The following is a 12,376-nucleotide window of genomic DNA, read 5'->3' on the forward strand; positions in this document are numbered from 1 at the left end:
GTATTTGACTATTGTTCTGAGCTTGTCACTGCTTTCAACCAAAGGTTAGTGTTGTTATTTATTGAGTACATCGGGTTAGTTGTACTTATACTACACTCTGCACTTCGTGTGTAGATCCAGGTATATCCGGTCAAGGTGATTTTGAGGCTTGAGTTGTGCCAGCTTTCTTGGGAAACTACAAGGTAGCTGCCATATTGTCCACAGTCATTGAAGTTCTCTTCCTGTTATCTTTATATTTACTGTTCTTATATTCAGACAGTTGTATTAGAGGAGTTTGCTCGTACCTTGTTATTCAGTAGTGCTCGTATACTCGTTGACACCAGATTTGAGGTTTGTTGTAATAGCATTTTAACTATATTCTCAGATATTTTTACGGTATTTTTCTGTTGTTCTGCTATTAGACCATGCTATTTTATTTTCATTGATAATTATGTGACTGTTGGGTTACCTAGAGGATTGGGTTAGGTGCCATCATGACTCGTAGATTTTGGGTCGTGACAAGTTGGTATTAGAGCACTGGGTGCTTAGGTCTCACGAGTCACGATCAAGTTTAGTAAAATCTTGCGGATCGGCACGGAGACGTCTGTACTTATCTTCGAGAGACTACCAAACTATTAGGAAACTTAACTTTCTTGCATTCTTATCGTGCGAATTTGTTAATTCTGAAGTTTGAAACTTGACTCTTCTATTCTTTAATAGATTGTGAGGACACGTGCAACCGGATCAGGTGGACGACCACCAGTACCACCAACTAGGCTCGCGAGAGGCCGAGGCCGCGGTAGAGGCCGAGGTATAGCTCATACTACAGCTAGAGCAGCACCTATGGAGCCACCAATTGTTCTAGCTGAGGAGCAGATACCAGATGTTGTTGAGCCGGTGGGACCAGCTCAGGAACCAGCCATACCCATTGTGGTTCCAGGCCTTTAGGAGGATTTGGCCTAGATTTTGACTGTATGCATTACCTTGCTTAGGCGCTTTTTTTTCTAGCAGCACCAGCCACTCCGTAGGCCGGGGGAGGTGCTCAGACTCCCGCCACCCGTGCTCCAGAGCAGGTAGCTCAGGGACTCCAAACATCGGGGGTACTACCAGCCCAGCCGATTTCTGCTGCTCGTGCCGAGGTTGGCCCACCTATGACTGATGAGGAGCAGAAAAGACTAGAGAGGTTTGGGAGGCTTAAGCTTCCAGAGTTCAACGGGGAGGAGTCATTGAGGATTTCTTAGACCGGTATCAGCGGATTCTTCGCACATCAGGTATTTTGGAGACTAATGGAGTTGTATTTACCACTTTTCAATTGACTGGGTAGCGTACCAATAGTGGTAGATCTATGAGTTGAGCAGACTAGTTGGGGCAGTGCCACTTCCATGGCATGAGTGCTCCATTCTATTTTTAGAGAAGTTTGTCCTGCAGACTCGTAGAGAGGAGCCGCATAGAGATTTTGAGCAACTACACCAGGGAGATATGTCTATGACTCAGTATGAGATGAGATTCACAAATTTGGCCCGACATGCTATTTGGTTGGTTCCCACATAGAGAGAGAGAGAGAGAGAGAGAGAGAGAGAGAGAGAGCGGATCAGGAGGTTCATTAATGGCCTCAACTATGGCCTACGTTTCAGTTTGGCCCAAGAGGCAGAGACGGATACTAGGTTTGACTAGGTGGTCGAGATTGCTACGCGTTTGGAGTTTGTTCGCAGGCTGGAGTGCTAGGAGCAGGAGGGAAAGAGGCCCCGTAGTTTTGGTGGTTTTAGTGGTACCTCATCTAGAGGTCAGTCACATCACAACAGAGGTCGTCCTTAAAGGCCTGCTCAGATCGCTCTTCGGTTCATCATGGTGCATAAGCTAACCATGGTTCATACAATGTTCGTCCGGGTTAGTCATCTTTTAGTTCCCTCCCTGCTCAGAGCTTATCTCGTGCTCTATCAGGTTTGGTTTGTTAGTACCGGGTTCTTCTAGTTCTCGGGGCCCGATTCAGGCCCACCGTCATTTCCAGCTCGAGGTCGTTATGATTGTGGAGAGTTGGGGAAGGTGAGGAAGTATTGCCCTCGTTAATACAGAGGTCCAATGCAGTAGGGGGCCAGTCCATGACCCATGAACTAGTTGCTTCATCACCCACTCAGCCAGCTCAGGGTGGGGCTCAGGCTGTTTGAGGTTGCCCTAGAGTGGGAGGTCAATCAGGTGGTGGTCAAGCATGATGTTATGGTTTTCCCACCAAGCCATAGGCAGTTGCTTCAGACGCAGTGATCACAAGTATTGTTTCAGTGTGCCGCATGGATGATTCCATATTAATTGATCTTGGTTCCACTTATTCATATGTATCATCGTACTTTGATCGTTATTTAGATATTCCCCGTGATTCCGTAGTTAGGCATATTCATGTATCTACGACGATGGGTGATTCTATTATTGTGAACTATGTATATCGGTCGTGTGTGGTGACCATTGGGGGATTGGAGACGAGAGTTGATCTTTTACTACTTAGTATGGTTGATTTTGACGTGATTTTAGGCATGGATTGGTTGTCACCATGTTACGCTAAGATCGTGATGTTAGCAATGCTGGGATTGCCTAGGGTTTGAGTGGAGAGGTTCACTGGACTATATTTCTAGTAGAGTGATTTCATAATTTGGAGGCCCAACGGATTGTTGGGAAGGAATGTCTGGCATATTTTGTCTTTGTGAGGGATGTTAATGTTGATATTCCTACCATTGAGTCCGTTCTGGTAGTGAGAGACTTTCCGGATGTGTTTCCTATGGATCGGCCGGGCATGCCACCCGACAGGGACATTGATTTTGGTATTGACTTTGTGTCGGGTGCTCAGCCCATCTCTATTCCACCGTATCATATGGCACCCGCAGAGTTGAAAGAATTGAAAGAACACTTCAGGAGATACTTGATAATGGATTCATTAGGCCGAGTGTGTCGCTTTGGGGTGCATCGGTTCTGTTTTTGAAGAAAAAGGATGGTACTACGTAGATTTGCATTGATTATATGCAGTTGAACGAAGTTACAATCAAGAACAAGTACCTACTACCGTGCATTGATGGCTTATTTGACCAGCTTCCAGATGCTAGAGTGTTCTCTAATATTAATTTGAGGTCTGGGTATCACCAGATGAAGATTCGAGATTCTGATATTCTAAAGACGACATTCAGGACCCGCTATGGTCACCACAAGTTCCTTGTGATGTCTTTTGGTCTGACTAATGCCCCAGCAACATTTATGCATATGATGAACAGTGTATTCCAGCCATATCTTGATTCTTTTGTCATAGTATTCATTGATGATATATTGGTGTACTCACGCAGCTAGGAGGATCACTAGCAGTATCTGAGTATTGTCCTCCAGAAATTGAGGGAGAAGAAGCTTTATGCTAAATTCTCCAAGTGTGAGTTTTGGCTTAATTCTGTGGCATTCTTAGGGCATGTGGTGTCTAGTGAGGGTATCAAGGTAGACCCGAAGAAGATTGAGGCAGTTTAGAGTTGGCCCAGACCATCTTTAGCTACTGAGATCCGGGGTTTCCTTGGTTTGGCCGGATATTATAGCCATTTTGTGGAGGGCTTCTTGCCCATTGTTGCACCTTTGCCTAGATTGATCCAGAAGGGTGCCCCATTAAGGTGGTCTAATAAGTGTGAGGAGAGCTTTCAGAAGCTCAAGATTGCCTTGACCATAGCTCCAATTCTAGCTTTGCCTTCAGTATCGGGTTCATATATGGTTTATTGTGAAGCTTCTCCGATTGGTTGGGTGTGTCTTGATGCAGGAGGGTAAGATGATTGCTCATGTTTCACGCCAGTTAAAGCCCTATGAGAAGAACTACCACGTTCATGATTTAGAGTTGGCAGCCATTGTTCATACATTAAAGATTTGGAGGCATTATCTATATGGCGTGTCTTATAAGGTATTTACAGATTATTAGAGTCTACAACACTTGTTTAAGTAGAAGAACCTAAATTTGAGGCAGCGGAGATGGTTGGAGCTATTAAAAGACTATGATATTACCATTTTGTATCATCTCAGGAAGGCCAATGTGGTGGTCGATGCCTTAAGTAGAAAGGCGGTGAGCATGGGTAGCCTTGCATATATTCCAGTTGGTGAGAGACCCCTAGCATCATATGTTCACGCCTTGGCCAATCAGTTCGTGAGGTTAGATGAGCCTAGTCGGGTCTAGCTTGCCTAGTTTCTCGGTCTTCTTTATATGAGCGCATCAGAGAGCGTCAGTATGACGACCCCAATTTTCTTGTCCTTAAGGACACGGTGCAGCACAGTGATGCCAAGGAGATTTCTATTGGAGATAATGGTGTGTTATGGATGCGGGGTCGGATTTGTGTGCCCAATGTGGATGGGCTGCGTGAGTTGATTCTTGAAGAGGTCCACAGTTTGCGGTATTCCATTCATCCTGGTGCCTCAAAGATGTACTAGGACTTGAGGCAGCACTATTGGTGGAGGAGAATGAAGAAAGATATAGTAGAGTGTGTGGCTCAGTGCTTGAACTGTCTGCAGATGAAGTACGAGCATCAGAGGCCAGGCAGTTTGCTTCAGAGGCTTGAGATCCCCAGAGGAAATGGGAGCGTGTTACCATGGACTTCGTTGTTGGGCTCTCATGGACTTTGAAGAAATTTGATGCAGTTAGGTGATTGCGGACGGTTGACTCAGTACACACATTTCATTCCGTTTGTTACTAGCTATTCTTCAAAGCAGCTGCTGAGATCTATATCTGCGAGATTATTCATCTGCACGGTGTGTTGGTGTCCATTGTTTCTGATCGGGGCATGCAATTCACATAATCGTTTTGTAGAGCAGTGCAACGGGAGTTTGGCATACGAGTTGAGTTGAGTACAACATTCCACCCCCAGACGGACGGACAGTCCGTCCGAGCGCACCATGCAAATTTTGGAGGATATTATACGTGCTTGTGTTATGGATTTTGGGAGTTCTTGGGATCAGTTTCTACTGCTTGCATAGTTAGCCTACAATAACAGTTGCCAATCGAATATTCAGATGGCTCCTTATGAGGCCTTGTGGGAGGCAGTGTCATTCTCCAATTGGTTGGTTTGATCCAGGATAGGCTAGGTTTTTGGGTACTGATTTTGATTAAGGATGCCTTAGAGAAATTCAAGTTGATTCAGGATCGGCTTCGCGCATCACAGTGTAGACAGAAGAGTTATGCTGATCGGAAGGTTCATGATGTTGCATATATGGTGGTAGAGAAGTTATTGCTCAGAGTATCGCCCATGAAGGGTGTGGTGAGGTTCGGGAAGAAGGGAAAGTTGAGTCCTCGGTATATTAGCCCTTTTGAGGTACTTGAGAAGATTGGAGAGGTGGCGTACAAGCTTGCACTGCCACCTGGTCTATCGAGTGTTCACCTAGTGTTTTATGTTTCCATTATCCGAAAGTATTATGGTGATCCGTCTCATGTTTTGGACTTCAGCAGAGTTCACTTAGATGGAGAATTGACTTATGATGTGGAGCCAATGGCCATTTTAGATCGGCAGGTTCGAAAGTTGAGATCAAAGAATATAGCTTTAGTGAAATTTCAGTAGAGAGGCATTCCATTCAAGGAGGCTACTTGGGAGACCGAACGGCATATGCGGAGCAGCTATCCAAACCTATTTGAGACTCCAGGTTTGATTCTAGACCCATTTAAGGACAAACGTTTGTTTAAGATGGGGAGAATATAAGGACTCGGCCGGTCGTTTTGAGTATTGTAGCAATGTTCCCGCATTTATTGCTTATTCTATGTTCATTCGTGGCTATCTAACTTGCTGAAGTGGTTGGTTTGGTTCTTGGGATGTTTTGGAGTGAATTGGGAAACTTAGTCCTAAGGTTGAAGGCTTAAGTTGAAAGAGTTGACCGGATTTGACTTTAGTGTAGACGACTTGGAAATTGAGTTTTGATGATTCCGATAGCTTTGTATGGTGATTTTAGACTTAGAAGGATGTATGGATGTTTATTTGGAGGTTTGTAGGTCGTTTTGGCTTGAATTGGCGAAAGTCGGAAAGTTGAAGGTTTGGAAGGTTGAGAGGCTTGACCGAGAGTTGACTTTATTGATACCGGGCTTGGATTTCAGTTCCAGGAGTTGGAATAGGTCCTTTGTGCCATTTATAACTGGTGTGCAAATTTTGAGGTCAATTGGAGTTGGTTTGGTATGTTTCGACATTAGTTTTAGAAGTTGGAAGTTCAATAGTTCATTACGCTTGAGTTGGAGTGCGATTCATGATTTTTTGATGTGATTTGAGGCTTCGACTAACTTCGTATCGTGTTCTAGGACCTGTTGGTATGTTCGGATAAGGTCTTGGGGGCCTCGGGTGTGATTTGGACGAAGTTCAGCTTCATTTTGGCCTTATAGAGCTGATGATCTAATATCTGGTGCAGTCTTTATCATGTCCCCGACATAGAAAACGTGTTCGCGTAGAATAGTTCAGTGGTAGGAGGTTTTGTTCATCGCGTTCACGAAGATAGCCACCTGTTCATGAAGGTCTAGTAGGTTTGTGCATCGCGATCGCGAGAGAGGATTCGCCTTCGCGTAGAAGGATGAGGCCGACTTGGGTACCGGGCATTTAGCCTTCGCGTTCGCGGGTGATTGATTGTGTTCGCGTAGGCATTGGATCATAGGTCATCGCGTTCATGACAGGGACGTCGCATTCGCGAAGGAGAAATCGACAACTGGGAAGATTTGTGCACCGCGAACTCGAGGGGCATATCGCGTTGGTGAAGAAGAAAGAACCGGGCAGAATATTTAAAACCCAAATCGAGGGTTAGAGTTATTATTTCATATTTTGTGTTGTAGAGCTCGATTTTGGGCGATTTTGGAGGAGATTTTCACGTCTTGGATCGGGGTAAGTGTTTTTGACATGGATTTGTTAATATTTCATGATTCCAACTTTGATTTTAGCATTTAATTAGTGAATTAAAGTGAAGAAATGGGGGATTTTGTGGAAACTTTTCAAAAATGAAAAAATGGAGGTTTGAAGGTCGATTTGAGGTCGGAATTGGATGATTTTGTATGGTTTGACTCATAATCGAATAGGACTCCGGAATTTGTGAACTTTTTGGGTTTCGAGGTGTGGGTCCATGTTGACCTTTTGGATTGACTTTTTGATCTTGATAAAGATCTAAACTTTATTGCTTGAAGTTGTTTCCTACTGCATTATTTATTGATATTGAGTTGTTTATGACTATATTCGAGTCGTTTGGAGGCCGATATTGTGGGGAGGGCTTGTTGGATTTACGATTTGCGCGTCTTGAGGTAAGTAACACTTCTAAATTTGGATTTGAGGGTATTTTACCTTGAGAACTATGTTATGTGAAAGCTATTGGGATGACTTACGTGCTTGGTAACGGGCGTGTGTGCGTGCACCGGTTTGTTCATGGTTTGGGGAGGCCTTTAGGCTATTACTTGGCTTGTTTTGCTATCAAATTGTGTTACCCAAACATTCCCTCTACTTGTTTGATTATTTGAACTATGAATCATGTTAGACATCATGTCTAGGCTATTCTCTAATTGTCTGAGACTTGATAAGGCTATTCTTGTTGTTTCTAAATTATATACCTTATATGCACACATGTTCTCAGTCATAATACTATATCCGCGTATGATATCTCTGTCTCAATACATCTTATTTGATTTCTCGCATGTTGTCGATATCGCTTAAGGGTAAAGCTGTTTAATTGAATATTTGAGATGTGTTTATTCGAGACTTGAATGGTAAAAGACTGTGTTTAGGCATATTGATTTTGAGGTGATGCGTACGCCAGGCCCATATTGGGATAGGTGTTATTGTTTTTAGGCGACACATGCACCAGGCCTTATTATCGGGCAAAGTGATTATAAATCGCGCTTGGGCAGGATTTGCCCCCCGGAGTCTGACATGCTAGCAGTGGGCGCAAACACAATTTCTCATATATGTGCTTGAAGATAGGCAGTTATGTTAGGCACCCGCACAGTGCTAAGTGTAAATACTATTTGACGGATCCACCATGACACTGTTGATTTACGTGTATTGTTGACATGTAGGCATAGAGATGTACTTCCCTCATGCTAATTGGTAATTGACCTGCTTTATCTATGTTGGGTGGGTTTTAACTGTTATACTCGAAAGCATGCCTAAATTTCTGAAATGAGAACGAGCTGTACATGATATCATTGATCTATTGTTCCTACGGTTTATCCTTTATTTTCTGAACTGTTATCGGTTATTGGTACCGGCATTTGACTATTGTTCTGAGCTTATCACTGCTTTCAACCCAAGGCTAGTGTTGTTACTTATTGAGTACATTGGTTCGGTTGTACTCATACTACACTATGCATTTCGTGTGCAGATCCAGGTACATCCGGTCAAGGTGATTTTTCAGGCTTGAATTGTGCCAGCTTTCTTGGGAGACCACGAGGTAGCTTCCATAGCGTCCACAGTCGTTAAAGTTCTCTTCCTGTTATCTTTATCTTTACTGTTCTTATATTCAGACAGTTGTATTAGAGGAGTTTGATTGTACCTTGTTATTTAGTAGTGCTCATGTACTCGTTGACACAAAATTTTGGGGTTGGTTGTAGTAACTTTTTGATTATATTTTTAGATTTTTTATCGTATTCTTCTATTGTTGAGTTATTAGACCATGCTATTTCATCTTCATTGATAATCATATGACTGTTGGCTTACCTAGAGGGTTGGTTTAGGTGCCATCACGACTTGTGAGTTGTTGTTCGTGACACCTGGCGATTTGCTTCAGAGACTTGAGATTCCCGAGTGGAAGCGGGAGCATGTTATCATGGATTTCATTGTTGGGCTCCCACTGACTTTGAAGAAATTTGATGTGGTATGGGTCATTGTGGATTGGTTGACCGGGTCGGCGTATTTCATTCCAGTGGTGGCTACCTATTCTTCAGAGCAGCTGGCTCAGATCTCTATTCAAGAGATTATTCGTCTCCATGGTATACCGGTGTCTATTATCTCCGATCGAGGAATACAATTCACATTGCAATTCCGGAGAGCTGTGTAGCGGGAGTTAGGTACGCGGGTTCAGTTGACTAAACCATTTCACCCCAGACGGACGGGCAGTTCGAGTGCACCATTCAGATCTTGGAGGATATGCTATGCGCTGTGTTATGGATTTTGGGGGTTCTTGCAATCAGTTCTTACCACTTGCGGAGTTTGCCTACAAGCACAACTACCAATCGAGTATTTAGATGGCTCCTTATGAAACCTTATATGGGAGGCGGTGTCATTTCTCTAGTTGGAGTTGTGATTGTTCTGATAGCTTCGTATGGTGATTTTGGACTTAGGAGTATGTTCGGATGTTGATTTGGAGGTCCGTAGGTTATTTTGGATTGAATTGGCGAAAGTTGGAAAGTTGAAGGTTTGGACGGTTGAGAGGTTTGATGGAGAGTTGACTTTGTTGATACCGGGCTTGGATTTCAGTTCTAGGAGTTGGAATAGGTCCATTGAGTCATTAATGACTTTTGTGCAAAATTTGAGGTCAATCGGAGTTGATTTGGTATGTTTCGGCATTAGAAGTTGGAAGTTCTCATTAGGTTTGAATTGGAGTGCGATTCGTGATTCCGAGGTTGTTTGATGTGATTTTAAGCTTCAACTAAGTTCGTATCGTGTTTTAGGACCTGTTGGTATGTTCAGACGGGGTCCAATGGGCCTCGGGTGTGATTCGGACGAAGTTTGGCTTCATTTTGGCCTTATAGAGCTGCTGATCTGATATCTGGTGCAGTCTTCATCACATTCGCGACATGGGAATCACGTTCGCATAGAGTTGTTTAGTGGCAGGAGATTTTGGTCATCACGTTAGCGAAGGTCTAAAGGGTTTTTGCATTGCTATTGCGAGAGAGGATTCGCATTCGCGTAGAAGGATGAGGCCAGCTTGGGCACCAGGGATTTAGCCTTCGCCTTCGCATAGGCATTGGATCAATGGTCATCGTGTTCGTGATAGGGACATCACGTTCATGAAGGAGAAATTGGCAGCTGGGGAGATTAGTGCATCGCGAACGCGAGGGACATTCCGCGTTGGCGAAGAAGAAAGAAGTGGGCAGAATATTTAAAACCCAAATCGAGGGTTAGGGTTATTATTTCATATTTTGTGTTGTAGAGCTCAGATTTGGGAGATTTTGGAGGGGATTTTCATGTCTTGGATCGGGTTAAGTGTTTTTGACTTAGATTTGTTAATATTTCATGATTCCACCTTTGTTTTTTGATTTAATTAGTGAATTAAAGTGAAGAAATGGGGGATTTTATGGAAACTTCTCAAAAATGAAAAAAACGGAGGTTTGAAGGTCGATTTGAGGTTGGAATTGGATGATTTTGGTATGGTTGTACTCGTAATCGAATGGATGTTCGGAATTTGTGAATTTTGTCAAGTTCCAAGGTGCGAGCCTGGGGTTGACTTTTTGATTTTGATAAATATCGAAACTTTATTGTCTTGAGACGATGCATGCACCAGGCCTCATTATTCAGCTAAGTGATTATAATTAGCACTTGGGTAGGATCCACTCCTCCGGAGTCTGACATGCCAGTAGTGGGCACAAGCACAATGTCTCATATATGTGCTTGATGATGGACAATTATGCCAGGCACCCGTACAGTGCTAAGTGTAAATACTATTGATGGATCCACCATGATACTGTTGATTTACGTGTATACTTGACATATAGGCATAGAGATGTACTTCCATCATGCTAACTGGTAATTCACTTGCTTTATATGTGTTGGGTTTTAACTGTTATACTCGAAAGCATGCCTAAATTTCTAAAATGAGAACGAGCTATGCATGATATCATTGATCTACTGTTCCTACGGTTTATCCTTTATTTTCTGAACTGTTACCGGTTATTGGTACTGGAATTTGACTATTGTTCTGGTCTAGTCCTTGCTTTCAACCCAAGGTTAATGTTGTTACTGATTGATTACATTGGGAAGGCTGTACTCATACTACACTATGCACTTCGTGTGCAGATCTAGGTACATCCGGTCAAGGTGATTTTCAGGCTTGAGTTATGCCAGCTTTCTTGGGAGACTATGAGGTAGCTGCCATATCGTCTGCAATCCTTGATTTTCTCTTCATGTTATCTTTATCTTTACTGTTCTTACATTAAGACAGTTGTATTAGGTGAGTTTGCTTGTACCTTGTTATTCAGTAGTACTCATGTACTCGTTGACACCAGATTTTGAGGTTGGTTGTAGTAGCGTTTTGACTGTATTCTCAGATATTTTTATGGTATTCTTCCACTATTGAGTTATTAGACCATGCTATTTTGTTTTCATTGATAAGCTTATGGTTGTTGGCTACCTAGCGGTTTGGGTTCGGTGCCATCAGGACTTGTGGATTTTAGGGTGTGACACCTGGAGATTTTCTTCAGAGACTTAAGATTCCTGAGTGGAAGTGGGAGCGTATTACCATGAATTTCGTTGTTGGGTCCCACGGACTTTGAAGAAATTTGACGCCGCATGGGTCATGATGTATAGGTTGACCAATTCGGCACATTTCATTTTGGTGGCAGCTGCCTATTCTTCTGAGCGGATGGCTCAAATCTATATCCAGGAGATTGTTCGTCTATATGGCGTGCTGGTGTCTATTATCTACGATCGAGGCACACAGTTCACACCAAAGTTCTGGAGAGCTATGCAGCGGGAGTTAGGTATGCGGGTTGAGTTGAGTACAACATTTCACCCCCTGACAGATGGGTTGTCCGAGCGCACCATTCAATTCTTGAAAGATATGCTACGCACATGTGTTATGGATTTCGGGGGTTCTTGGGATCAGTTCTTGCTACTTGTGGAGTTTGCCTACAATAACAACTGCCAATCGGGTATTCAGATGGCTCCTTATAAGGCCTTATATGGGAGGCGGTATCGTTCTCCAGTTGGTTGGTTTGAGATGGGAGAGGCTAGGTTGTTGGGCACTAATTTGGTTCGAGATGCCTTGGATAATGTCAAGTTGATTCAGGATCAACTTCGTACAACCTAAATACAGAAGAATTATGCTGATCGGAGGGCTCGTGATGTAGCATTCATTGTGGGAGAGAGGGATTTGCTGCGGGTTTCACCCATGAAGGGTGTGATGAGGTTCCGGAAGATAGGCAAGTTGAGCCCTAGGTATATCGCTCCCTTTGAGATCCTTGAGAGAGTTGGTAAAGTGGCCTATAGACTTGCATTGCCACCCATCTTATCGGCAGCTCACCCAGTTTTCCATGTTTCCATTCTCCGAAAATATCATGGTGATCCATCCCATGTATTAGATTTTAGCTTAGTCCAATTGGACCAGGATTTACTTATGGGTAGGAGCCGGTGGCTATTCTAGCACGGCAGGTCCGGAAGTTGAGCCACATGGGAGTCCGAGTCCGATATGCAGAGTAGAGACCCACACTTTTCACCAGTCCAAGTAC

Source organism: Nicotiana attenuata, chromosome 7, assembly GCF_001879085.1.
Source record: "Nicotiana attenuata strain UT chromosome 7, NIATTr2, whole genome shotgun sequence".
Lineage (NCBI taxonomy): Eukaryota > Viridiplantae > Streptophyta > Magnoliopsida > Solanales > Solanaceae > Nicotiana > Nicotiana attenuata.